Source organism: Neopsephotus bourkii, unplaced genomic scaffold (assembly GCF_033783945.1).
Source record: "Neopsephotus bourkii isolate Nb327-2 ecotype Australia unplaced genomic scaffold, CSIRO-AGI_Nbou_v1 NB_1027, whole genome shotgun sequence".
Lineage (NCBI taxonomy): Eukaryota > Metazoa > Chordata > Aves > Psittaciformes > Psittacidae > Neopsephotus > Neopsephotus bourkii.
This window is the reverse complement of record NW_026901516.1, coordinates 2,207,480-2,234,786: the sequence shown is the minus strand read 5'-3', so window position 1 is coordinate 2,234,786 and position 27,307 is coordinate 2,207,480. Positions and strand designations below refer to the sequence as shown.

The following is a 27,307-nucleotide window of genomic DNA, read 5'->3' as shown; positions in this document are numbered from 1 at the left end:
GCTTGGTGTACCACTTGCTTGTATAACAAGGTCAAGACATCCAGTAAAAAGTTTTCCCAGCTTTGCTTTGTGTGAGGCTTTGCTAACTTCAGCTGAAGAAGCAGCTAGTTCATTTGTTCCTGAACAAATTCCAAATCTTTCTAATTGGGAATTGTCAAATATACTTAAGATCTTCCTTGTGTTTGAAAACTGAGTAACAGTATTTTACACTCGCTGTTCAAAATGCTTTGTAATTGCTCTTACATTCATGATGTTTTAGAAAACACAGAGTATCACAGTCCAATTTTGGAGAAGTTCTTCCTGTTGGTGAATTAGAATAATACCAAGTTTTATAATCTATCTAAAATCACAGGCTCTATTTCTAAGGAAACAAAGAAGCAAAGCTCTTCACTAGCAGCTGAAGAATTATTTGTAATGTGGTTTGGATGAGCTCACTGTCTGGCTCACCAGGTTTGTTGGATGTCTGTGCAGCAGTTTTGTTACCTTCTTCATCAAATGTGTTGAAAGCTGAGTATTGTCCCAGTTTCAGCAGGAAGCACTGGTGCAGCTGTGCCTCTCTCCTTTGCTTTGAGGGTGTGCAGTGGCATCTCTTACTCAGGGAGCTGCCAGTTTGGTACTCAGCTTCTGTGAGCTGGGTGAGGTTCTATTCCCTTTCCCACTGAATCTCCAAAAGGGGAGGTGGTGTGTAAGTGAAGGACATCAGATCCTGGAACTTGTCAGTGGCACGTCATTTGAGGGGAATGTCTTTTGACTTTGACCCATTGCATCTTGATAACTTGCAGCAGAAGCTGTCTGATGGTGGGAAGTACTTGCAGAGAGGTGAGTCTGAGAAACTGAGATTTAGCAGTCAACGGTATGTATGAAATTCTCAAGCCATCACAACTTAGTTACTACAGCATAACACAGCAAGTAGATGTTTTTAAAGATGGGAAAATGTGAAACTTCGTTGGGATTTTTTGAGGGGGGACTTAAAAGAAAGGATGTAATTAAAACCTAAATCAAAAATTTCTGCAAATGTTTCTCTTGCAGCACAGTGGGACAGCTGTTTTCAGGGATGAACAGATCAGACTTACGGTACGGTTACAACCATTTTAATAAAAGGAGGAGGAGAGAGAGGAGGCAGGCAAGGAATGGGCCTGCAAGCTGACTGATTTCCCTTTAAATCACGTTGTAATTTCTTTTTTGGCTAGTAAGTGACTTAAAAGTATTGGAAGATAAACAGCCTGAGCTAGGGCTTGGACTTCTGCCATGTGCTGGGCTCCCAATTAAAGGATGAAATTGCAAGATACTGTTCAATTTCACTGCAGCTGTGGCTGGGTTTTGTGGGTCAGTAAAACAAATAGAAGGGTTTTTCCCTCTCCTCTGTATGCACTTTAGATGTACTGTGCACAAATATCCATGTTAGCAATGATGAGACTTAACCCCACAATCCCTGCAAACTGATGGCAGGAGCAGGCCTCAGGTTGAAAGAAAATGGTTGTGGATGTTTAAGTTTCTGTGGAACTTCTCACTTGAGTAACTTGCCTTTTTTATCCTCTTATCTTGACATTCAGCAGTGAGTGATTTAAAATCATAAATACAAAACTGCAGATTTTGATTAAGGGCTGAAACTTTGAAGTATCCTGCAGAACTCATCGTGATAGAAAAAAATACTATTACTGTGTGATTTTAAGGGTGCTTCTTGTATCCATTTTAGCACAAACTTCCATTCTTTATGGTGTTTTATTTTTGCCACAGTGCTGTTGTATTTGCAGTTGTACATTATTACTGTCTTAAACACTATCATTTTCTAAACTGCAAAGGTAAGGAAGTACATTTTCTTTTTTGTACAATTTTCAGAGTAAATGAAAAGGGAGGTAGTGTCAGCCCAAGAATGATTTTCATAGCTCTATCTCATTTTGCAACAAGACTTTAGAAGGTAGAGAAAACCTCTGTCTTATTAATTCTAGTGATACTTAGTGCAATAAAACACTATAAAAGTGAAATAATGCATGTATTTTCTATGAAACCCAGGCTCTTATCTACTGTACTTGGTCAGTGCTTAGTTTTCAGGGGGGCTGATTTGGTTATGTTTTGGTTTATTTGTTGCATCATTTGCTGCTGAGGCAATCTCATGTAATGTCATACAGAAGGGTAACTAGCAGTACTAGTGAAATGTGTATGTCATGGAGCTGCACAGGTATAAATGATAAGATGTGGTCTTGTGTAGCCCAGAAATTTATTGGATGACGTCCTGAATCTATGAGTTGAATAGGTTTGACTGATACCGTTCATGGAATGATTGACTCTCTATCCACTACAGTTTAAAGAGGTATCATATCACAATCTCCTGCAAGTGGAGAAATCTCTGAAAATGTGGGAAAGGTAACTAGCTTTTGACAAGAGTTCCCTCCCTCCACACAACATAGGAAGTTTAAGATATAGGTATTTGCAAACATCTGGAGCACCTCTCGTATGAAGACAGGCTGAGGAAGTTGGGGCTGTTCAGCCTGGAGAAGAGGAGGCTGTGTGGAGACCTCATAGCAGCCTTCCAGTATCTGAAGGGGGCCTAGAAGGATGCTGGGGATGGACCCTTTATTAGGGACTGTAGTGATAAGACAAGGGGTAACAGGTTCAAACTTAAAACAGAGAAAGTTTAGATTGGAGATAAGGAGGAAGTTCTTTACTGTAAGGGTGGTGAGGCACTGGAATGGGTTGCCCAGGGAAGTTGTGAATGCTCCATCCCTGGCAGTGTTCAAGGCCAGGTTGGACGAGGCCTTGGGTGATATGGTTTAGTGTGAGGTGTCCCTGCCCATGGCACGGGAGTTGGAACTTGATGGTCTTAAGGTCCTTTCCAACCCTAACTATTCTATGATTCTAAGATTCTATGATGATCATGGAGCTTCATACTGGGTAGTGAGTTAAAACTGTATAACCAGAAAGGCACCTTGATAATGGCATCTACTTGATGTACAAATTTGAAATAGAAGAGCATTACATTATAAAAACCTTTAACTAGCCATTAGAAGAGGCACTGTATGTTAAAACATAGGAAGTGGATGAAAGGCAGGTTTTGTGCCAACAATTCTTCACCCTGTTTGTTCAATTCATAAACATAACATTTATGGGAATTATGCAGGTAGAATGGACCCTTAAGTGCTCACCTCTCAGAACAACTAATTCTTCCCTTCTCTCTCTCTCACTCAAATGTGTATGACTGGCTTTAAAGTGATACTTTACGTTACTTAAAAATTATGTGAGTGTTTGTTGCTGTTGTGTAGGAAGGAAATAAATCATAGGCTTTTGTGGGATTTTAAATTCATCCCAGGAGTGAAGAGCTAATATCAAGACCTTCACAACTGGGATTAATTTCATGTATCTCTCAGGAGTCCATTGGGTATTATCTTTATACATTATAAAAATGTGTTTTGATATGCTTTAAATTAGTATTTTTTTCTTGTCTGTGAAGCAGAGGAAGAGATATTGAGTGTGAGCATGTGTGTGTGAGTGTGTGCGCATGTGTTTTGGATGAAGTGACTGACATGGGTGGAGAGCTGCTGATTCCAGTGCAATTAAGTGGTTTCTGTACAGCATTGTTCCTGTACAGTCTACACATGCAGATGTAATGCTGAAGAGGAAATTCACCCTACTCCAAACACATTCTTACTGTTCTTTTATCACCTCAAAAGGACTTTCTTCTTCCACTGGAAGCCTATTGCTGAATGCCATCCTTTGCACATCTTCACCATTCAGCAGCAGTTTCTCTGGACATTCTTCAGCAGATGCTGTCAATTCTTCACCTTTCTTTCATTCTACTCCCTCTGCCTTCATGGATCACTGCGTGTTTGCGGTGCGTGTCGAAGAGAAGGGCAGAGTGGCAGAAGGAGGTCTCATAGAGGCTTAGTTTCCCAGCTCCACAACATGGGTGATCTCCAGTCACCCAACCCTGTGATTCTCACACATTGCTGTGACCCTTTGCCCTTGTAGGCAGCAGCACAAGCTGACTAACATCAAACCTGGCATTTTTTTCTTTCTTTCTTCTTTTTTTTTTTATTCTTTTTTATTTCAGAGTAATACCTTTTTTAAAAAAGGTTAAGTCAGAATTTGTAATAGGGGCGTGTGAGGCTTTGAAATATGTACAGTAGTTCAAAGAAACTACAGCTACGTTTAGCTGTGTGCTTCTGTACACATGTGCAATGGCATGTGTGCATTAGCAGTGAAGGAATAGTTGCTAAAATGGTTGATCAGGCAAATAGCTTAAATATTTACTGAGGTTGTCTTGTCTCCTTCTGCCTGGTCATAAGTTTTAATCTGCCTGTGCTGGTTGTCTCATTAATTTAAGAGGATAGAATTTAGTGCAGTACTTTTGTGGTTGCCCTGATTGCAGAATACCTCTTAGGCCAGATGGAGAAAAAAGGTAAATAATATCTTTGTAAGTATGTAATCTTGTAATCTTTTGAATAATGTATGTAGGTAAGGAAACCTGAAAAGTGCACTTCAAAATTTTCACTTGAAGGTCAGAAGGAATCATTCTAATGTAGCACTGTAGGGCATGGCACTTTTGCAAAACATATGCTTCGCTGTGTAAGTCATCATGGATTTTTCAGTTCTTCAGTGACTTCAGTATTGCAAGGCTTTTTCTTGGACAGTATTCTGCTGGCAAAAGATTTAGTTTAGTTTCAGGTAGAATCCATTACACTGTTCTCTCTCTCACTTTCTGGCTGTGTACCCCTCTGTACTCCCCTTTCTTCCTTTTTCTTCCTATACTGGGGCTTGAATAACAGCAGTGATACTAACGTAGATACATACTTACAGTCTATGCCAGACTGAAATATTAAATACACGGCGCAGAAGAAGGAATCTTGAGGCTGAACAGTAAGTTCCACAATAGACTTTAAATGCTACAAATATATTGAGCAGGTAACCCTACCATCTGTCCATTGTGCCATGTCCTACTTCATATCGAAGTTGTGTTGGTGGGAAGTCCAAAGAATTTTACGTGTAGTCTCAAGAAAAATAAACAGCCATTTATTTCTAAGGCTAGTGCAAGCACTTCTGCCTTTGCAAATGCACAGTATATTACAACAGTTTGTGTTTGTATTTGTATCCTTTATTTATGTAATTATAAGGCTAACTCAAAAAATGTGTGTCATTGATCTTAAATGTGCATATGTGTTGTGGTACACCTTTCAGTTATTTGGCTGCATGTCTGTGTGTTTGTGTGTATGGAGTTTTTCCTTTCCCTGCAGGAATTCTTATACTTCCATTGGACAGGATGAAAAGTGCCACAAAATAAGCAGCTTATGTTTTATTTCCCTTGTTCAGTATGTGGCCCTATGCCATACTTATTCTTGCAATTGAAGCCTGGCACTTATGTCAGATTAATTCATTTCTTCATGGGTTTTTCTGTGGTACTCATCATGACAGTAGTTGAGTGATCTGCAAATATTCTTTATCCTGTGAAGGGAAGTGTCATTATAATTCCCATTTAACTCGTGGAGAACTGAGTCACCTTTATTATAAAGGCATGCTGATCAGAGTAAGGGTCTGTTGTTTGGGTTTTTCTTCATTAGCACTTTGTATACTCATGACATCTCAGACCTTCTATTTTTGCTCATGGTGAAGCAGTTTCCTTCCTTCTTGTCATCTGTCCTCCCTGTTTGCCAGCAGTGGGAACTGTAAGACAAATAGGAGATTTTTCTGCCCAGGTTCAGTTATCTGTTTAGCATCACAGCGGTCCCTGAAATGAAGAGTGGTGAAGAAATTCTTGTCCAGATCTGTGACATGTTTACAGAGAAATCCATATCAGTTTAGCTACCAAACACTAACAAATCTGTACTGAGTGTGCAGGCAGTGCTTTTGTGTGTGTTTGTGTGTATTAACTTAGTCAAACCAGCACTGTTTTTCTTAAGAACATGTGGCTGTTATCAGCCTGAGCCTACTGCCAAATTTTAAGCCCTTTCTGTAAGGATGCAGTTTCCACAACTTATCTGTTAAATGTCTTCAGACCTTTTTTTGTTGGTTGTTTTTGGGTTGAGTTTTTTTTTGTGATAAAGACGACACGTTTTTCCAGATTTCTTAGAGACATTTGAGCTGACTTAAAAGGAACTTTCCAAAAAACCCAGTGTACCCTGAGACAGATACCTAGTATGAAAAATTCCAGCCCAAATAATTAAAATCTGGCAAAGTAATACAGAGCTGGAAAAAAAGATCTTATAGGCAGAGGTATTTGTGTGTCCTAGTTAAATATGTCACTGCCTGCATATTTTGTTGTATCTATGATTGTTACCACCAGTTATTTTTATTTCAATGCAAATCTCTTTTTCAAGTTTACATTATCAGAAATGATTGTGCGAAGGGTTAGGAGCATTTTTTTAACCATCTTTCTTTTTTTACCTCTGTACTGAGAGACTGATTTAGCTGCATAATCACAAATGAAATTAATTTACTAAGCTTAACTCAGCTTGCTCACTTCAGTTACCAGAGACACCAGAATGGTTGTTACATTTATAGGTCCTGTCCTGCTAATCGAATACTAGAACAGATTTTCCCCTGTTAGCCAAGTGAGGTTTTCATGTGGTTGAATCTGATATTTGGTAATGACCTTCTTAACTGGAAAATTTTCTGGATCCTTTAGTTGCTAACTAGTCAGAATTAAACTTGGAAGCATTTCATTTTATATACATACATTCACAAAGATACAAGTACAGATTAAATCAAACACAATTCTTACAGTTCAAAGGAGTAAAGAAAACCCCGAATTTAGTGAAACCACAATTTCCTGTTGAGGCCATAAAACAGAAGAGCTATCTGTGATTGCTTTCTCAGTGGCTGCATTGAGGGGATAGGGCTGTGCCAAATGGGTTGATGCTTATGAGTAGACCGGTCACAAACTCGTATTTGTGCAAGAGGTAGTTGGACAAATCTGCTTTTAAATCCTGTTGTGACAACTGTGAGCCACAGGTTTGAGTATCAATAGTTTCTGCCTTAACCTCAGTGCTTATTTCATCTGTGCAGGGACCTTATGCGGCTTGGGTGAATGGATGTTTCCAGCATACTGTGTATGTGTTAAAGTTTCAGGCTACGGATGGCCTTGTACCATCAGTGGCTGTGGAAGTGGTCACAAAACAGGGTTAATAAAATGCTTCAGATAATAGTTGGCCATCAGTTGTTATTTCTTTCTGAAGTGTTCAATTTTTGTGCAGGAGGAAGGAGAGAGTAATGCTACTCTTCCAGCTAGATGAGATACTGAAATGATGGCCTGTTGCTCCTTGACTTTTTAGGATGGTATCAGTATCTGATGAGTCTGATGGACCTCCTGTGGCTTTCAAGCATATCTTCAGGTGCTCATGGGCTTTTCGGGCCTAGCTTTATGTCTTTCAAATGAACCTGACTGAACTGCCCGCCTTGTTGATTGGGGGTTTAAAAGCAAATTGTAATACTATTCTGTGTGGTATCTATGTTATTTTTTTATCTATTCCTTTCTTGCATGGTTAATGGACCAGGCTGATCCATTCTAGGGTAGGTTGGCATGGCTGACATCCTCAGCTGCAAATGGGAGTTAGACCAGACAGTGTATGTTTCAGATGTGTGCTCTGATTATGAAACTTGATGCAACATTTTATGAGCTTTGCACAGATGTCCTTCTGGGACTTTCCCAGGTCATGTCTCACTTGTATAAGAAGCAGCATGTAATGGCAGCCGTGGCTGCCCCTAGAACCCAGAGCAATCTAATCATGTCAGGGTGACATGGGGCAAGCTAATGACACACAAGATTTTTATTAGCTTTGGGCAGGTCCTAACAACAGAGATACACTACTTCTGGAGATTAAGCTAACAGCACCGCTCAGTGTAGCCGTACCATCATGGACCAGGGCTAGATTGAGGGTCATGTCTGTCCTGTTGCAGTGGGTATTTCAGATGATTGTCAACATCTACGTATGGCAAAGTCCTTGACTAGTCCATCTTCTGGCAGTACTGAGGTCTCCAGGCATGGCCAGGATTCCCATCCACCATGCAATAGAGAAGTGACACACCTCTGTGATGGAGAAACTCAGGGTTTATTCTGAGAGCTGCCTTTACCTGGCTCTGAACAGCACATGCAAGAAGAGAGGTGTCTGTGATGAGGCCTCTTATGGCTAAAGTGGTAGAATGTGGCATTTGTCAGTTTGCTTCTTGGGTAAATCACAGCTCTGTGCCTCAGGTTCTTATTTGTAAAATGGGGTTAATGATACTGTCCTCCTTGTTAAAAAGCTCTTGGTATATGCTGATGAAAATACACACTAAATGTTATTAAGCAAGGAATGATACATAAAAGCTAGGTTTTATTATTGCCATTATTTTCGCAAACACCGGTTTGCTTTGGAATTTCCATCTTGTGCTTAGTGCAGATAAGTACTGAAATGTATTTAAGCAATAAAAATAAGGGAGGAAAAAGCTATACTTCTGACATGTTAAAAAGTGACTAAATCAAGGTTTAGCTCCTTGGGAATTAAGCAGCTGAATTATAAACACCTTAATATAAAATCTTGGAGATCACTGAGTACAGGAGAACATTCTGGGAGTTTCTGTCTCTGCTATGTAATCTAGGAGATAGTAAAGTGTGTTGGGCAACACAGCATATTCAGAGAGTTGGGATAACCTCAGGACTCACATGAGGCTGATGAAAGAGATAAGATTGTTCTCAGAAGTCCAAATTGAGCTTCGTAGTCAAGTTTGTAGACATACAATGTCAGATGCGGTGCCTTCATCTGCTGCTTCTTTGTGCTCCAGCTACCCCCTCCCCAGACTCTGCAAGCTGCTAAATGAGCATCAGCACAAACAATGTTTGTCGAAGAGCATCCTGGAGAATGTCCTATTTGGTCTCATGTCTGAGGACTGAAATGAGGACCAGGTTTCTCATGTGAAATCTTCTCAGCCTGAGTTGTCAAGAGAGAGAGAGCAGGTTCTGGACCAAGCATTTCTTTGCTGTGTGGCACTGCATAACCTGGCAAATACCATGCTTACATTGTCAGTCTTTCAACAACATTTTTATTGAAAGTTTAAAAGAAAATATTACAAAGGCATGAAATGCCCACATTACTACTGCAGTGTTGCATAGATGCTGTAGATGCGTGCACTCATATTTATATTCTGTGTGTTCTGAAGGTGGCATTCAGGAAAAGTGAGGTCAGTTGAGGTTTTTTTTTTTCCCCCATATCAAAAGTAGCATGTTTTTGCCATCTTGCTGAGAGCCCCTGTCAGTTCTACCTCTCCAGCACCATTTTAAAAAACAATTAGCCAGCACACTCAAATTAATAAAACCGAACAGTTTGCTACTCTTAAACCTGCTAGAAGAGCTCTTTCATGGTTGACTGGGTAGCCCAGGAGGTTACTAAGGGGAGATACTTTTTCTTCTTTTAGTCACCTGTTTGAGTCTTTTCCAAGCTAAATAATAATATTCATTATGCAATCGCATATGTTCATGTCTCTGTTAAATGAGTTGTGCTCTCTTCAGGTCTTAAGGGACAAGAGCCTATCAAACAGGCATTTTCAAAGTGACCTTTATCTCCTTTTCCTCAGTGACCTACCACCCTATGACTGCTTGCATTTTTCAGTTCAAACACTTTTCCTCATAGAAAGTAAGGCTCACAAGTTTGCATTTCCCAGGCTTATTGGTGAGGTGCTGTTTTTATTGTTGAAATTGTGTATATTCTCAAGGTAGCTTAACCGCTCTATACCCAAGTTCCTTTAGAACTCTTAGCAATATGCCATGTGCACAACGCTTATTCCTTTTCTTTTTTCTGCCTTTTTTTGTGCTTAATTTTTTCCCTCTACTAAAACATCATTCTTGATGTCTGTTTGCCTGACAGTTTCACAGGTAGAATAACTGAAATAAGTAGGTCAGGACTGAGATCAAAGAACAACAGGACTGGAAAATCCAGAAGAAATTATCTACTCCAGTCCCTGACACGAGGCTGGATTGTGCATACATAGACTATCCTTGCTCTTGGTTTTTTTTACTTGCCTTTGGAAACTTCCAGGCAAGGGGTCCCAGAACATGCTTAAGGAAGCATGTGTTTAGTTGCCCTCTTATCTGACCTGAGACTCCTCTGCTGAAAAAAAAAAAAAAGAAAGCACAGATTGCCTCAGTTTTGTCCACTTGGAAAATTCATGGTCTTAGCTTTGATGTACCTGTGTATTTGAACTGCCTCATCCCTACCTGTGGTCTTCCCTTTTCAATCTATATGAATTAGATTCTTTCAGCTTTCAACTTCTCCTGCTTGGTACCCCTCTTGTCAGTTTGGTTGATTTCTTCAATTAAATATATATCAAATCCACTTTGTGATGAATACTGATGGGAACAAATCTGTTAGTGTCTCACAGTGTTACTGTCTTTAATTAGTCCTGTGACAATGTGATGGTTCATAGATCCCAATCATTTTCTTACAGATCTCTTATTTGTCTTACTTTTCACTGTCTAGCTTACGCTCCTGCATTTTGCTTCTACTTGGGATGACTATTCAGCCAAAATATCTCCAAACCTGTGTCATTTAACCATAATACTTTCACTCTCATTCTCCTTCCTCTTTTATTATAATAAATGCGTGTGTTCTGTGAGAATGTTATCATTGATTATATATTGCAATAACACTGTAGGTGATAACATTTATCACAATGTGAAAATACCACTGTAGTGTATTGTGTTTAAAAGGTGAGAAACGGTAGGATTCAGTAGTTATATGTATTTAGAGAAGCTTATTTCAGAAAAGCTTATGCAACTAAATTTTTTAATGCCTTAAAAGGCACTTCAGCCTCTTTCTGATGAAGAAAGAGTAAAGCTCGTTTCTCAGATTTGGCCACTTTGGCCTTTATCAAGGCCAGTATGAGTTGTAAGGAAGCGCAACTCATAATTCCATCATAATTGTCTCGTTTGAGAAAGAAAATGCACAGTGTGCAACAAGAAGTAGAATACACTGGCATTGGGTTACTTTTTAGGCACAGAAAAGGAGAATAATTGTAATGGAACTAACCTTGCCCACTATTGGAAAGCAAATCCAGGAACTGAGTAGAACGTAGAATTTAAGTAGTAGGTATATAATTAATACATTTATGTTTGTGTTGCAGATGCATGTAATTTTATATACAACCAAGCAAAAATATTAAAGCCTTTTTTCCCTTTTTCCTTTTTGCGTGCACATACAAAACATTAAATTTAAAGAGATGCCATTAGCTGCTAAGATTCACAGTTGTTTCTAGAACACTGAAAGCAGCTCTTGCAATGATAATTGTAAAATGTAAAGTAATAGCAAACAGGTTCGCATTCAGTATAATGATTAGATAACTAGGGGAAAAACAGCTATTATGTGTTCCTGGACCAGAGTGGAGGTGGAAAGCAAGAAAAATATGTAGTGTGACTGCATATTATTAAAAATGTAGCACTTTATATTTACTTTGCACTTAAAAATTTGAATGATCTGACTAACAGAAACAGACAATCTGATACAAATGGTTTGTAATACATTAAAAATGTATACAAGACAAATCGCTATTTTATAATCGTTCAGCAAAGTAGTAAATTTGCACTGCAGGTTTGATTCATAACAAATTTGCATAACATTTATGTGGCGTTTTCGCTGTGCTAATATAGTTCTTTTAGCCACTTTTTAAATGTCTACTGCCATTCTATTATGTACCTTTGGGGGTACTTAAAAAAAAAAGGGAGAAGGGGGATGGGAGTTAGCAAGAAGTATATGACAGAGTTGTAAGATGAAGGTTTGTAATCACAGAAATGAAAAGCTAGGAAAAAATAGATTGAGAAGTGTATATAACTTAAAATTGAAGGAGCAAAGCATGTATTCTGGGCTCCCATGTGAATTATATTATATAGTATTCACTTCATCATTTAGGAAAGCATGAGGAGAAAGATGTGTATCAAGAGGGCATCGACCAAAAGGGCTTCCTTGAACAGCTATGTTAAATGAAGGTGCTTGTTAATATGCTTTGATTTGCATATGTTTTATATCCTTTCCTATATATTCTAGGGGCAGATGAATGTTTACAGTGTATATTTTGCCTTTTCATGTTGTAGCTCTTAATTCTCTTAATTCCCTTCCATTCAGAAGTCCAATTTGGAAAAACAAGTGTGAATTTGCTTTGAGGCGGAAATAGGAAATACAGAGGAGAGAATAGGGTTTAAGGAGTAGATGGAATGGATCCACTTGAGAGAGGTCTGGTTTGACATTTCTACCGTACCACCATCTTATTGCTGATGGGCAAAATCTTTGTTCATAGAATAGGAATTCATCTAAATCCCAGCTGTGAAATTTGCCTGTGGGGAAAAGAGATATTTATCAGTATGCTTACATCTGCTTTACAGTAACTTCTAGAATTCCACTTGTCAACCACTGCACCTCCCCAGCCTTCATTTCTTTTCTGCATTCATCTTCTCTTACTGTAGCATCCACACAGATCAGACAAAGAACAAATGCATTGACCTGTGCACAGAAGATCATAAACAGACTTCATGCTGTTTTACTGTCAGTGCCATTACTTAGAATCAGTTTTATATCTTCAGATAGCTTGTATAAATATTTATTACTCACAGTATTTTAATTTTGAATTTTAATAGCCTAATGCAAAGTTTAAAAGTTAAGCCTGGTTGGTGCACTAGTATCTATGTACTGGTTTTGAGCAGGAGGATGTTAACAGAGCTCCCTATCTGTGTACGTCGTATGTAGCAACAGGTGAATGATACATATTTGTTCCTTTGTTTAGCAGATTTTTTAAATTCTTTTGGAAGACAATAACAGAATTTCTATGCTTGGTCACAAGATACAGGTTTAATTTTTTTTTTCTAGCTATTGTAAAATGCCTAAATTGTCCTTCCAAGCAGCTCCACTTCCTGTAGTTTAATCTGTCAGTTAGCTCAGATGTCCTGGTGGTTAAGCTGAATGCAAGTTCTGATGGCTAGATGACTGGTCTGGAGTCCTTCCACCAAAGAGAGTCATAAAGTTATGTCTGATTTAGTTAAATGCAAGAGTTTTCAGCATCCTAAATGAAGAGGAATGCATTTCGATTTAGCCTGTACTGCAGTGGTTTTGCTTCGTCTCTTCTGTATCTGGGAAGGAGGAAACATGTTCCTCGAAAACAAGAGGTCAACACCCATGAAGTTCAGGTTCTGAACATTAGCATCAGGTTAAAAATTAAATCAGAGATTAACCTTTTGGGCACTCTGTTTATCTGTGCAATCAAGGATAAACAAAGAAGGTTGCAATCTTCTGTTTAAAGTTTGGTGGGAAGCACATAGTAGAAGGTATGTTTTTGGATTGGATTCTGCTGCTTGCTTTTTAGGGTAACAGGAAAACGTAGTGCAGTGATGATAACATGAATGCAATAACTGACAGTATAGGGAAGTAAATGCATTTATTCATTTGTATAGGGAAAAGAGCTTTGGTGAGCTTCATGACAGTGAAGTTAACAAAGCCATAGTAGCCTTCTCTGTTATTGCCTTGAACTTCATGTTACCCAGAGAAGTGGTAAATGCTCCATCCCTGGTAGTGTTCAAGGCCAGGATGGAAAGACCCTTGGTCTACTGAGGTGTCCTTGCCCATGAAAAGGGGAGTTGGAACTAGATGATCTTAAGGTCCTTTCAAACTGAAACCATTCTATGATTCTGTAAACAGCAAAACTGTGTATTCTGAGCAAATATATAGTGTGACTTGCTCAGTCTCATTCAGGTGAAGAAGACCAGTAAATCTCATGTCTGAGAGAAAGTGAAAAGCCCTCCCTAAAACCAGTGCAACCTGTTCTAGTTTCATGTATGTTATCACACTGACAGTTCCTGTTCCAGCTGGGTAGTTGGCTGCCTGTGCTTTGGTTAGAGATTTGGAGTGACTAGTGGTCCTCTTTCTTGCTTTTGGCACTCTTTAACTGAAGAAGTGGATATTCTGGAGAGAGTAAAGGGGGTGGAAGATAAAAATGTAAGGGATGCCATTTCAAGTGGGGTTGAGCTCTCCTAGATTTGGAGCCAGACACTTCTAGAAAACAGTTTGGCCCATCCTTAAAGAGTAGAGTTGTAGCGCCCAGTGAAGAGCCTCCATCTGTCTCCATTGACTAGAGTGGGAACTGAGTCAGCCTACGGAGATTTGGGGTGGAACTGTTATATGGATGCTGCCAGTGGCATTAAATTTCACCCTACAACTCAAGATATTTTGGGGACCTTCTGGTGAAGTATTTCACAAGCACATTTCATTCTCTTCTCCCAGTAACTTAGTGAAGAGAGGAAGTGATTTCCCTGGCTGCATATCAGCTAGAGGATCACAGTGTAGTAACTACATATAACATGATTTTATAGCCAAAATAGGAAAAGTAGATGACGTATATCATCTTCAGGAGGTATACCTCAAAACTGTAATTTAAATTTAAAGTTCCCCTTTAATATTTCCTTTTCCTTATTTGGTTCTTCATATAGTGAGGTGGTTTTCTGAACTATGATTGCTGACTTTCTTATACAAGAAGGAAAATCAGCAGGAAAGTGTGTCCGTTCCTTCCTGGACATATAAAACACTCCTAATTGCTCCCTTCCTCCAACTCATAAAATTCCCTGTTTTTTCTAGAACTATCTAAATAATATGACTCATTAGAGAAGATTTCCTTCTCCATTAAAGCAGCTAACACTCGAAGCTGCTGCATAATCATAAATAAAGTAGGTAATGATGATGAGGCTGAGGTAAATTAGTGTTTTTGGTTGATATCAAAGTTGTAAATGTATTTTCTTGACTGCTAAATGACTGTAATAACCAGTTTACTTTTAGTATCAACATTAGTAGCCATTGCAACTCTTCCTAAGTGAAAAGTGCTGGTAATTTGGTGGTCAGTGTTGTACTTGATATTGAGTGGATGAGCAAAATCGATGCTGTGTGTGATAAGACTTTTCAGACTGCTAACTTATAAGAAATGGCTCAAGAAAATGTGCAACACACTAGTAGCAATAGGGCATTTTAATGACAGTTTTATAATATTCTTTATTGAGTTTTTGCAGCTGTCATTTTAAAATGGATTTTTGTCCAGTTCCCATTGTAGTATGGATGTTTCCACTTCAACCATTCAACCCTGATTTGGGTTGTGGTATTTTATAGTTGCAGGCTCTGTGTTTTTTTTTCTTTTTCATTCAGAGGAAAAAATAGAGTGAAGAATGGAAGATATAGATAATTTAGTGATTTTTTTTTTCAGTAAATACAGGAAACTGCATGCAATGAATGCATAATTTTTATGAATTGGAACCTTAAATCATAAATAAAATGTTAATTTGTAGACATGTTTAGTTGTGAAGCAGATGGAAAAATAGAAATGTGCCGGAAAAGTAGTTATTTGCAGAAGCTAATGAAGTTAATTGGTCTCATTTGGCTACACTATTTTCCCAAACCCCCCAAAGACTGGGCTTTTAAATTCTTTAATTAAAAATGAGTAAGGTATGCTAATATTATAACCTTTACTTTTTTCCAGCTTTCTATATACATACATCTATTAATAGAACCACCCTTAGCAGTCCAATATTAGCAAGCACATTAATAATGTGGAAGTTCTAAGAAGGGTGCCAATATTTTCAAACAATAATTAAAAAATTAGCAATCCATGAGTTAGTATGTGCTTTAAACCCCTAATCATTATTTCCTGTTCCTGTTTCTACATGATTACAAAGAAAGGACCCGTTTTTCTCCTATTTAGGGAATGTAAATTAAAGTACACAGAATAGTTTAGGTGTGGAAGATTTTAATTTGAAATAGAAATCTTTAAACCAATTTTGATTAGCTGAGTTACAGGCTAAATCTGCAGCAAGATACTGGAAACATGTAATATCAGGGAATTGATACACAGCTGTGTAAGTTCCCTTAAACTGTTTTTTTTTTTACTGGAAGGAAAACATTGGGTGCTTTATACTCTCCTCCTTACTAATGGGTATTTGAAGGAAGAAGTCTATGCCCTGTGCTCTAAGATGGCACTTCAGAACGTGCTGTCATGTTTTAAAGGTGACTCAAGGATACTCACCACTGTAACCCAGTCATCACGAATGTGTCACCTGGCTCTCCATTCCCTGTGAAGTTTCCTGCATTTGGATGATTGAGTTTGAGCAACTACTTTGGGTTTCAAAGGATTTGGATAATGTTACACTGTAGGGTTGGAAATGTCTTTGAATACAATGTTGCAAAGGGACAAAGACATAGTTTCAAAGCATTTTTTAGGCCCCTGCTGTAGAAGCAAGGAACAATAAACCATCTTTTTTAAGTTAAGAGATCTTGGAACAGGCCGCTCCAATAAATCCTGAGTTTAAGAAGTGAGGTACGTGCTGCAGTGCTGAAGTTGTTTATTCATCTGGAGTGTATTAGGCTCTTGATTAATAAGAAGACATCTGCAATTTTACATAAGAAACAGAGCAGGCAGTTTGGCAATTGTAAGTGGAAATTGGGAGAGAAGAGCCAAACCTATACAAAGTCATTGTCTGCTCTTCATTGCCACTGATGTTGATAATAATTATCATTATAGTGGTTAAAATATACATATTGGCAATATGTTTTAATCTGAAGGGCTCAGCAGCCATTTTTACAAGCCACACGTCTTTAGGAAGTGGCTGCTTTTCAGACAGCTCTATAAAATGAAAAGCTGTCTTTGTGTGCCTAATCTGATCGCACAGGTCTCACACTGATGTCTGACAAAAGTAACACATCTGAAGTCGATGAATTTATATTGATATAAGACTGATGTAAGGTAATACCAAGAATTAGTCCACATCGCTTCAGAATGTGATAGCCAAATCCTCACTAGAGAAGTCAAATGCCTGTCAGAGACACGTACTTCATAGGAATAACCTTGTATCTTGAATTGAAGAAGGCTTAAAACATCCAACAAGCAAATTGGCCAAAAGTGTGTAAATGACTAAAAAAGAAACTGCTGCATAACACTTTGGGTGAGTGTGATGACTGAGGGCCTGACTGAAAGCCAGTAAGTTTTCTTGGAGATTTGTTTATTTTTAAATGGAACACTTAACTAAGCAAGCACATAATTGCTGGAGAAAATAGAATTGTTGTGAGCAGAATTTCAGACAAATTGGGTCCCAGTTAGAAATTGATTGGGAGGGCCAGCAAAGAAAAAGCAGTAGTAGATTAGTTTCAGGAAGTCACATGCACTGTTAATAAACCGTAAAAGGGCAAATTCTGAACAACTGAAAGTCTCACGCGGAGAGAAAATGTTAGTAATATGACTCAAATAGTTGATCAGCACTTCTTTCAGTAGAAAAGGGCAAGTTAGTTCTTGCCAAAATGATTGGGAGTACAGGAAATCTTCAATATTTAGTGTTGAAAACCTGACCAAAGCAATCTGATCTTCTTGGCACTGTGAGTTTAATCAAAGTGTAGGGCGATGGTGATAAGATGGGAGGAACTATAGAGACACATCTGAAAGTTTTCCAACATTGGCTATAAAGCAGGACTTCACTAAGTTCATAAATTGGAGACTACATGGGAATCATTCTGATCATTTTGCAAGCCATCTATCTCCCTTTCATGACTCCATAAATATTCGTGGCGACTCTTAATAAGGAAATGTAGGATTAGCAAAACAATGCGTGCTGGTTAGCCTTCAAGGCAGTTGCATCTGGAAGTGGGGAGCCATGACATATGATCAAACAGCTCTTTAAGGACCTTCTGCAAGTACTTCTTGGGCCTGCAACTGGGCCATTAAATGCAGAGTAAGTAGTTTCTCTAACTGCACCCGAACACAGGCTTGACGTCTGGCTATATAGTGGACCACTGCGGAGCTCATTTTAGCTGAACTGTGGGAAAGGTACAGTTTGGCCACTACTGTCCACAAAAATGATGTTTTAACATCTGTATTTCCTTTATCATACTGCTGGGCCAGCTCAGAGGCCACCTCTTTCAATGCAGTAGTGCTGCAGTTGTGCCCTGAGAGATGTCTCCAGCCAGCCAGCCAGCCAGCTAACAGGGATGGAGCTGGGAGCAGTTCTCCTGGGAGGGGTTCTCACTTCAGGAATGCATCTACAAGCTCTGGCTCGGTTAACCTTGCAGACTTTTCTGGAAGAGTGATTTGAGAAATATGGGTTTGTTTATTTTTTATCTGTAATTAGTTAAAGACATAATTTGCATTCAGGCTCTTTGAGGAAGTTTGTGGAAGAAGGGAAAGCTTTCTTTTTGGATGTGCCTTTATTTTTATATATATACAAAATACACGTACACATTATTTGTCAGATATATTTTAGCTTTCCAAATAGTTGCTTCAGAATGCATTTTGTAGATGCAAGTTACTGGTTAGATATTCATACTTGGATTAAAAGAAAGGTTTTGTAGTTAATTAGTATAAAATAAAATCATATTGTGCTTTTGCTGAAAATACTTATCTGTGGGATGTTAAAATCCTACAATACAAAGACTCTTTTAACATAACTTACTGAAGAGCAGGAACCATCATGGTAGCATATAAATAAGGCAGATGGAGATAGCCCCTCGAGGCTATGGGACTTGAGTTAATAAACCTTGAAAAGTTACCATAATTTTCATTTTGTATTTTCCTCATGAACCCAAGTAATATAGCTCATTCGTTTTGAATATTACCACTGGACTCCCAGGCAATAAGTTTCATTTTCTTAAACCCTGCATCTAACCAGATCCAGACCAAAGCTAAAATACTGGTCCTGTTAAAGTTAATAGCAAAATTTCATTGGCTTCAGCAGAGCCAGGATTTTATTCTGAAACTGTAGATTTTAGTATATTAAAGTATTTTGGTAACATAAGTCAAATGAAACAGCCTAGTGTTCAAAAGGTTGGCCAGTTCTTTTTCTGCTAGTCCTCCTCTGTATCTGTTGGATGTATCTGCTAATATTTCATTGACGTAAATGACTTGCTAGAAGTTTCCTCAGAGTACCAGTACATCATGCCTGCCACACAGAATATTGGCTTTTTTGCAATGAAATGCATGGGGAAAGGAAAGAATATAGTTTAGCTTATGAAAACGATCACTTTAAATTCTTTACGGAATATGAGTAGGAGCTTGTGACAAGGCCATGGGTTCTTTTTTACCTCATGTAAGATAATCTAAGATGATACAAACCACCTCTTCAGTATCAAATAGTCACAGAGATCTGGAAGTTTTCTGTGGAAATAAAGTGCTCCAGTGTGGGGATGGTAAGCCTGGGCTAAAGTAGCAGACATTAGAGCCAAGGAAAAAAAGCCAAGTGTTTATGTAGAAATTTCAGGGAGAATACAGCCTTTCTTCAGCCATCCCACTCTCTAAGTAGCAGACACAGTATTGTACCACTGCATTCTAAAATCCCAGCTCAGAACTGAATAACACTGAAAAAAACAGATCCTGCTGTAATAAAAACACATGTAAAATTCCTGGAAATGTTTCCTGTTACAGGCTGCCTGGTTAGTATAGGCTGCCTGCACATTGGTACAAAGTCAGCAATTGTCTTTGCCGATGTTGTTCATATTCCTTTTTACCAGGAAGATGAAGATTAAACCATAAGGTTATTGGTCTCCTTTGCAGCCATGTTAGGATCAGATGGAATAAAAAACCTAATCGGCATGGCTGCATTTCAGATTGTTTTAATCACATTTATGCCCATGAGATAAGAAGCCACAAAACAGGCTGTTTTCCTGCCACTGTAAAAGCCAGAGAAGAGCTTTTCCTTTGGAGTTGATACAGAGTGGTCCGAAAAATGTCCTGCAAGCCAGATCCAGTCCACAGCATGAGCCTGCCCGGATTACCAATTTTTTGAAGTCACCCTGTGTTGGGACTGTAGCTCAGCAGGAACAGCTGGTACTGGCTCCTCCTGATGATCGGGATGCTCCTCCTGCACCCTTCACTCCCCAGCTCTTCACTCCTCAAGCTGCCAGTTTGTCCAAGTTGGAAGTGAGGGCTCCTGTCCCATGACTGAAGAGCCTAGCCCAAAAGAGGTGACCCGAAACTGGCATCTGGCCTAGAGCAATTAAGTGGTTGGACCAAATGGTTAATACCTTGTTCCAAGATGAGCATTTGCCTTTTTCCACAAGGCAGTCTTCCATTATATTTCCTTTTCTTTTCTCTGTCTTTATGCGGGATGTGAGATATCAGAGGAGTTAGAGGTTGAGTTCCATTAGCTGGCTGGAGACATTACAATGTATATTTTCATTTGGTCTGCTGTGAACTGTTCTTGCTTACAGGAGGTCTGCAGTATATTTGCAGGCATGTAACATTAGTCTCCAATAGACATGTTTTAGAGGAGTGAAACTGGTTGTAGCACAATGCCACAAGATTGTGGAAAACAAGGGAAAACATTTAGGTAATATGCCTTGAGGCTGTCTTCTTAATGGGCATGAAATAAAGAAGCAGGAAGTGTCCTGCTATGTGGATAGACAGAGTTTCAGGCTTGTACATGTTGGGATGCATGTTGGGAGTAATATTGACCAACACCATAATGTTACTTCCCCAGCGAGAAGGGCCCTAGTTCTACATCCTCGTTGATGAATTTCCAGCTTATTTGAACAGTTTGCATATTTATCTTGGACAAAGACTACACTGCAGTCATCTGGGCTAGACTACTGTAATGTGCTCCTAATTGTTTCCCTTGAAATTGATCCGGAGCCTCTTTGGGGTAGAAAGCTTATATATGGAAAAATAAAGCCCCATCCATGTAACTGTTCAAAGTTTAATCCCCCAGTTCTTGGGCAGCAGCCTTGCACTCCACGTCCCTGTCTGGCAGTTGCTCGCAGTTGGACATAGTCAGCTTTCTCTCCCTGGGCTGAGTCAGGCATGGACCGAAGGCAAGTCTTTCTTGTCCTCAGTTGTGGAACTCCCTGCCAGAGCCCCTTGCTGGCTGCCTTTAAGGCAAGCTGCAAGCCCTGTTTATTTCAGTTGGCCTATCCATGACTGTTTTATGGGCTCCCTACCTTTGTTTTTGCATCTGCTACCCTTTTGTTTTTCTCTTTTCTCTAACTAGTCAGGAATTGAATCTTTTGGGGCTGGCAGGTCCCTTTTGAATTCTGTGTGTATAGCATATTGTAACATGCTATTACATTTTGCTTTCTACTTTTACTGTTTTGCATTTGGCTCTTTATACTACTTGGCTTGCAATTGGTGCTTTAGAAAAGATCAAATAAATATATAATTGTGTCAAGTCTTATTTTCTGTAACAGGGTTAAATCCAGTATCCAAATATAGAAGAGTGTGTTTATGAGGAAACTTAGTACTGGGAGAATTAGAAAGAAAGCTCCAATTAGAAAGAAAGCTGATTCCATGCCGTTTGCAGTGCCATGTTTTCTTTAAGAGAAAACTTCCACTGTAATTAGCAAGCAAGTGCAGCCTACCGGCCAATACATTACCTAACACAGAGGCCACTATTCAGAATTAGAAATAGATGGTGCTTTTATACGCTCCTCTGGAGACTGACGATACTGTGAAGTCCATTATCAGCAAAACAGAAGTCTAAACACAAGCAGAGTCAGGAAATCTTGTACAATAGATGATAAATAGTGATTTGATTCATTGGCCACTACAGGAGGAAGCATGTAAATGTAATCGTGGAATACAATGGTCTGTGCTTCAAATACTAGAAATGAAGTGTCTATTTTCCATCCTCCATCAAATGATTTAACTGTTATATATATACCTGAACCCATGTAGATGATGTTGTTATTTGTCTTATGCTGTCTGCCAAGGGATCAACAGAAGTTCAGGTCTTTCTTCTAGAAACTGCATAGGAATCAGCAAAAAGACATGCTTTACCTCACACTGAGATAAGTGAACGTCAACTATGAGAATGAAACAAATAACTAGTAGAAAGAGGAGTCAGCAGCCAACTGCTGTACAAAAACCAAGGGTCTTAGTTCAAATATTGTCAACTGAGAATGGTTTATGGGCACTAAAACAGAAGAGTGAACCCAGGGGTAAGGTCTTGCCACTTTGCTGAGCATTGAGAATCCGGGAAGTTACATATCATCTGTCTAAGGAAGTTCCAGTTGTAAAATACTGTCAAAACTCAAGATGTTAAGGGCAGCTTAGTCCTGCAAAACAGTAAAATTATTAATCTCGTGACTAATTCACATTAATCAGTACAGTCTAGTAGCAAAATTGTTCATCAGCTTGATGAACTGAGCAATCTTGCAAAGAAATGAGCCTACTTGGAATTTTAAAAGTGATCAGAGTGTAAACCAGAATGACTGGAAAAGATGCAAAATCTCCTAAAACCCAATGTTATTCCTCATCTCACTGTTCCTATTTCATGCATCTTCAACAAGACCAAAAACTTGGATGCAGGCTGGCATTCAGAAAGCAAAGTGTTTGTTCTTTGTATGTGAGAAAAATTAATCTCTCCTTCCCACACACAAACACAAAGAGAAAAATAAAGCTGAAGATAAACATGTGAGGGGGAGCGGAGAGTATTTGTTTCTTAATTGTGAGGAGGATTGCTAGGCTTCTAAGAATAAGAGATGCAAATGGGTACAGAAGCAGCAAACAACATGCCATCCAGAAATTCAAATGGGATCAAAGATACACTGGAAGATGGGGTAAGAGTCTTGAGGTTTCAAGAAACCTCAAGTGATTCAAGGGAATAACCTTGAATTTATTCAGCACAGCCATCCCACTGAAGCAAGAAAAAATAAGGCAGAGGGTAGTAAACAAAGTTCAACCAGAATTTTTCAGTACTGGAAGTAATAAATAATAGTTGTCGGTGGGAGCCGAGTGCTTCACTGACAAGAACAAGATGACAATAACTAACTCATCCCAGATGAAAAAGAAACTTTTTTTTTTTTTAGATACATGGATGGCTAATTGAAAATGTGTGAACATCAGCAATTACTGAATGAAGAGAAGGCTCTTTCTGTTAGCTGTTAATGATATCTGCACTTGCTCAAAACATACACTGTCATTATGTTCCCTTCAAGGAGTGGCACAGCATTCTGCTGTCTTCAGACACTTGTGCCTTTTGGGGTGTCTTCAGGCTGGAAACATTCAGAATATGAGGAAAAGGTGGCAGTGGTTCTGCTGAGGAAGGACTACCGCTTTCTAGAGCAGGTTGATGACACAGGCTATTGAGTCCATACAGAGAATTGTTTGTCTTCTGGTTTTAGACGGCTTTAATTCCTCCAAATTGCTCCTTGAATAATAGGAAAAAGGCAATTTGAATTTCAGTGACAGATTGGACATAACAGGTTGCAACTATTAGGTCTAATTTTACCATACTGAGAAATAAAATTGCCTAAACATAAACATCGATCACTGATGCAGTAAATTAATTTGTACAGAAAAAGTAGTTTAACTGCAGTGCACATTAAACATAGAAAATTCTCAAAATTACAGCTCTCTGAATTAATTTGTACACTTGTTTACTTGTTAAAAGCAAAGCGTAAGTTCCTTTTTTTTCCTCTCCTCTTTGTGCTTTCAGATTGTGAAAAGTGAGGACAGTCATTGATTGCCAAAAAAAGACAGATAGAGATCTGCAGCTGTGGATGTAACTTCAGTGCTCTTTCTTTTTTCTGTTTCTGAACAGGTTAATAGAATGATTAAATACCTCTCTGAAATACTGTTGCATTCTAGCAAGCAAATTCAGCATTTTAATAGGCTTGAGTTATGTTTTGTTAAGAATTGGTGGTGTGAAGTAATTACAAAGTTTTATGATTTGGTTCAGCAATGAGTTTATATTCAAGTGTGTCCTCAGGCTTATTTAAACTGGTGAAATCTTCCAAACTGTTTCATAAAAAATGCCATACGTATCTTCTTCCTCCTACCACCACCTCTTTTCAAAAACTCTGCACATACCACTATCCCACATTTTAATATGGTGTCTAGAGATTTAACATAGATACTGGCCAAGTTTTCTTCAACCTGGCAATTGCTGTTTCTAATGTGCTTAGTGTTTGATAAAATGAAGAACATGCCTTTGTGATTCTAAACCACGGCTGTAATGTTACGGACCATATACAACCAGAGGTGTGTATATAAGCTGTCTAAAGGTTGCCTAAGTCACAGTGGAACAGGATCTGCCAATGTGGCTTATTTTGATGGTATCTGGTGTCTACTGTTTTCAAGGACAGTAGTTCGATTCAAACACAATTCTGATAAGTGGCAGGTTTTCATGTCTTTAATGCCCTGACAAGGGCATCACTCTCAAGAGAGAGAGGTGAAACCATTTGGATGAGAATTTGTTCCCCTGTCCTTTGTGCTGACACACCAAGATAATGGACAATTAATAGAGAACCTTCTCTGCAGGGAAAGTCTAGGGTTATCACTAATATAAAAGTGCTCATGAAGTGTTTGGATACAAAAAGGAGAGAAAAAATAAACATAAAAAAGTAGAAGGCAGAACCAGCACAAGACTTAATTTCAATTATGTATTTTTTTCACCTGAAATTATGGTGACTGATTTTTCAGCAGCAGCAGTTGCAACTTTTTAGACCTGGTTCACTGCTCGTGACATCAGCAAAGGACGAGAGGAATCTTGCCATTTGTATCGTTTTTTTTTGTGGTGAAAAAGCTGGCTTATGTATTTCAAGGAGATAACTGGTTAGCAGGGCTGACTGCTCTTGGTTACTGTGTTGTGCTGTAGAGTTCACCCTGGTAGGATATGGAGGACAGGTCTAAATAAACTGCTGCTTCACCTTTCTGCTCCAAGAACAGGCTTGCAGGATGCTCACCTTCAGACTCGCTGCTTCCATTTAGACCATGTGTGGAATCACTTTCCTTTTCTGGCCCTTGCTCTAGGGAAAGGCTGATTTGCAAATTGTGGGTCTGTGCAACATCCAGTTTTTGCTTCTCTGGGCGATCCCATCAACCCTTGGTTGCTATCAGAACAGTCATCCACCCCTGAGGTCACCTGGAGCAGGAGTTGCTGGAGGTCAGCAGAGCACTGCTCACACAAGTCAACAGGCAGTCTGCCTTGGGGATTATTACAGTGGCTGTACCTGTGCACCATATTGAGCAAGTGGTGGTGTGATTGTGCACCGCTGTTGTCCAAGTAAACACAGAAAAGATGTACAGTGTTTCCTGAAGTTAGACAAACCAAAGATTAGTCTAAATTGAGAGTGGAACAGGTTAACTGATCTTTCTCTACCCTAAGCTTTCGTTTGTCCCTAGCAGCACTGAGCTGTCAATACAGTGTACAGCTACTGATAAGTACGGGTTCTCCTCAGCCTGAAGAGATCTGCCTGATAAGATAAGATGGTCTTAAAAAGAGAGAAAGTACGTTAACTGCTTTGACTGCAAAATACCCCCTGGTAGCCAGAGATAAGACACCTTGAGCTGCTCAGAAGACCTTAGACAGGATGTAAATGAAGCTAATAAAAAAAAAGAAAAAGGAAATAATTTCAAATCCAGCCACTATTCTGCTCTACTCTTATTTCCAGCTCTGACAGCAGAAGGCTTAATTTACTGTATTTCACACTGGGCTTCCATTCTACACTGAGGAAGTTACAAAGGGTTGTTTTAGATATAGGCTTTAACAGATCTAAAGCAGAGATCTCTTTATTTCTGGAGGGGCCTCTATTTCAGACAGTTAATCATGAGTTTCAGCAGGCTTTGGTGAATGGAAATTAGAAAAGAAGGAAAATGCTGCCTTTTGCAAAGAATTTCTCCTTCTTTTGTAGAAGTAAATCAACCAAATAAACCTGTATTAATATGAAAGGTCTGAATGAAGCATGTTTACTATAAATACAACTCTTACCTTACAAAATTCCACACAGAGGGATTGATGTTCTGCAAGATAGGAAGTGGCAGGTATGACAGTTTACATGTGACAGCTTCATAGTAGGATTTGGTCTTCTGACCATTTTGAATTGAGAAATTCGTCAGGTTCCCTTAAAGGTTAAAATGCCTGTGAATTAGTGGGAAACACACACCCCTACCAACCTGTGCCCATTCCACCTAGACATAGACATCCACATATGTTCCCATTCAAGTAACCTGAAGAAAATGAGGGTCAGGGAGAAAGGGCTGTGTTGTCTTGCATGGCATTTTGACTACAGTGAAAAGGCTCCTGAGCAGGCTGTCTCCAGTATGACTGTGCTGCACCAGCATGGGTGTAAGCATTTGTCTGCCATTCTGAGCACTGACTTGGGTTAAAAACCAAAGTTACCTTTGCTCAGTGACATCACTTTTCACAGCTGTGCAGCACATCTGCACTAACAGCCAGATCTAAAAAAAAAAGAAGCCTAAAATGGGATGTAGATAGATTGTAAGAAAATAAATAGAATTGTTTATCCAAAAACTACCTCTCTGGGTTAGCCCCAGTTTGGGAGACACCCCTTTTTTTTATGAAAGTTTTTTCTGGTTTCTGTGGCCTGGAAGTCTGTGCTAGCCACACTAGTGTGAACATCTGAGTACCCATCATCTCTGATCAGTCTGCTGCACAGAAACCATCGTACTAAGCCCAGGACATGGTGGGCACTTGCAGCAGAAACTGCTGTGTTCATGTCTTCCCTATTAAGGGGCCAGGTAGGTAGAGGATTAAGTGGTATGAGGCCTTCATTCAGTTCCCCCAGCTTCTGAACGGATTCAAAGCCACATTTCCTGCTTTGGAGCAGGGGGTCTTTGGCTGTGCAGAGGTTTCTTCCCATGGAAGCTGGGCTTTCTGAAGCAAGGAGCTGGTAGGAGCACATTTGAGAAGGAGCTGTTAACCTAATGAGAAGGACACTCAGTCCAGGGGTTCTTGCAGTCTGGAACTTGTGTTTATTTTTGTTTTTTATCTGATGCCTCTTTAATGTATAAAGAGCCCAGTACTCCCTTCTCCCAGCTGAGTGCCCAAGCTGTGAGGTTGCATACCTTTTCCTGGTCCCCCCCAGGGCCCCATGAATCCTTCTTTCTTCGCTTCTTAGGCTCCTGGAGGCACCTAAGTCCCTTTGCAGATCTAGGTCCAGGAGTTTTCACCTGTGTAAATAAGACCGCCACCACATCTCTGTCATTCTAAGAAATAAGCAGTTCTGTATTTATTTACTGTATTTAATTCTAGCACACTGTAAAATAACACTGATACGTTTTTGAATGTGTTAACTGCCTGCATTGCTTTTGCTTGATCTTAATTTCCTTTTACTTTTCATTCCCTATAAAAGATTTTGTGATATCTTTGCCAGGGTTTCTTTCAGATGCAGTAATTCACTCCTTTCTTTCGCCCTACCTATATTCCTTTCATTCAGTTCTCCGCACATTGCCTTCCTTCTTTTCTTTGTCCTAGTTTAGCCCCCTCCAAAGTGTGCCTTGCTCTTGCTGTTCTGGTCGAAAGGCAATGAAGCAATGAATTGGGGTGGCTGAAAAGTAGGCACAGGTGGGACAGAGAGGCATGCATAATAAAAGAAGGGGAAAGCAA

At 39.2% G+C, this 27,307-nt stretch overlaps 1 protein-coding gene and 1 long non-coding RNA gene across 4 annotated transcripts in view; one reads left to right on the top strand and one right to left on the bottom strand.

Annotated features, from left to right (window-relative positions):
• Window positions 1-27,307, top strand: part of ZNF521 (zinc finger protein 521) — a 231,862-nt gene that overhangs the window by 57,432 nt on the left and 147,123 nt on the right. The gene's annotated exons all lie outside the window — the stretch shown is intronic.
• Window positions 22,740-25,933, bottom strand: LOC133216102 (uncharacterized). Its single transcript, XR_009726556.1, has 2 exons — window positions 24,355-25,933; window positions 22,740-23,107 (listed from the first exon to the last, which is right to left on the bottom strand). It is a non-coding gene; the product is annotated as an uncharacterized LOC133216102 (long non-coding RNA).